This window comes from Benincasa hispida, chromosome 10, assembly GCF_027475165.1.
Source record: "Benincasa hispida cultivar pf3 chromosome 10, pf3_genome.v1.1, whole genome shotgun sequence".
Lineage (NCBI taxonomy): Eukaryota > Viridiplantae > Streptophyta > Magnoliopsida > Cucurbitales > Cucurbitaceae > Benincasa > Benincasa hispida.
This window is the reverse complement of record NC_143487.1, coordinates 53,881,403-53,883,077: the sequence shown is the minus strand read 5'-3', so window position 1 is coordinate 53,883,077 and position 1,675 is coordinate 53,881,403.

The window sequence follows — 1,675 nt, the reverse complement described above, 5'->3', positions numbered from 1 at the left end:
GATCTAGACAATGAACATGAACATCAAGATCAATAGTAGACATATTTGAACAAACAATCATGTCTTTACTCTATTACAACTATTTGAATTGAAGTGGTATATTTTTTCATATATAAGTATGATGTAGATCATAGATAGAAAAAATCACGACCTAACGACAAATATTTTTGAATGGACAATCACGTCCTTCATCATATTACAACTATTCAAGCTAAAATAACATATCTCATATCTGGATATGATTTAGACCATAGATATGAAATATCAATATCAAACAAGAATGTGAGTTTGAACGACAATTACCTTTTTTGCCTTTGAAAAATTCATATTTTGTCTTCTTTTTTTTTTCTCAAGTAGTTGAAACTATACTGGTAAAACAATGTAATAAACTATTCGATATATTAATTACAATTTTTTTTTTCAATTTTTTTTTTTACTTACTAAAATAAAATTTAAATTTCCTAGTACTAATGGTCTAGTTATCTAAAAAAAGAAAGAAAAAAGTAATAATGGTTTCTCTCTCAACATCCTTTCCTCTCTAAACCTTCTCATAGAATAAATTCATTCCTACCAAATACATAATATAATTTTAAAGAAATTAATGAGGATAAAATCAAGTTTTTTTTAGTACGAATAAAGTCATGGATAAGGGCATTTCTACTTTTTCTAAAAGGTCCAAAGTTTCCCAACCAACCTGAACACAAGTAGACTAGTTTAGACATTTGTCATCGACCGAAAGGTCAAAATTCCACAACCTATGTTGGAGTTGTAAAAAAAAAGATCACTTCATGTTGTGTAAGATTAAACATATAGATATTTAACATTAAAACCATATAACTTTATTTTGTTTAATATTCTCTATCATGCCGTGCTAAATCAACCGACTTGTTTGGATATATTATGCCATCATTAACAATGTCAATGGCAAGAACTAAATAAAATCGAAGTTCAACAAGGTAACTAACACTATTTAAAGTTTTAAAATTGTTTTTCTACATGCAACCAACCTACTTTTTAAAGAAATGCTATTTGTGACTGTACTTCAGGTACATATAATTATCATCATAATTCTTTCAAGAATCCCCCAAGCACAAAATAGAACTTCATGGAATAATTTGCATAAAAAAATACTGCCATCAAATGAAGAGTTACGAAATTTAGGGAATTATGAACTCGTGGGACCCACAATAAGGAGATGATAAGATATAAAATTGATGATTTTTAGTAGTAGGACCCACCAACTTTTTGGGCCAAACATGGCGTGGATTTCATCAACTCCTTGGGTCAAAACACACTCTACGGATATGTTTGGCCCAAAGAGTTGAGGAGCAAGAGTTAGAGAGTAGAACTTGTAAACTCCGCTCCTTGTTTGATACAAGGAGTTTGTGGGTTTTACTACTAAAAAAACATCAATTTTATACCTTATCAACTTCTTACACTCCTTGACCAAATATGGAGTGGAGTACACAACTCGTACTTCCCAACTCCTACTGCACAACTCCTGGGGCAAAACACACCCTAAAGCTCCAAAGTATCCTGTTTTAATAGAGTTGCCAATCTTTCTGTTAATGGCCTAGATACCTAGCTTCCTTCTAAGTTCTCTATAACAAAGTGAGATTAATTTTAAAGTGAAGCATCTGTATACCTAGAATAGAATTTCAAAGAAGTTATGGAG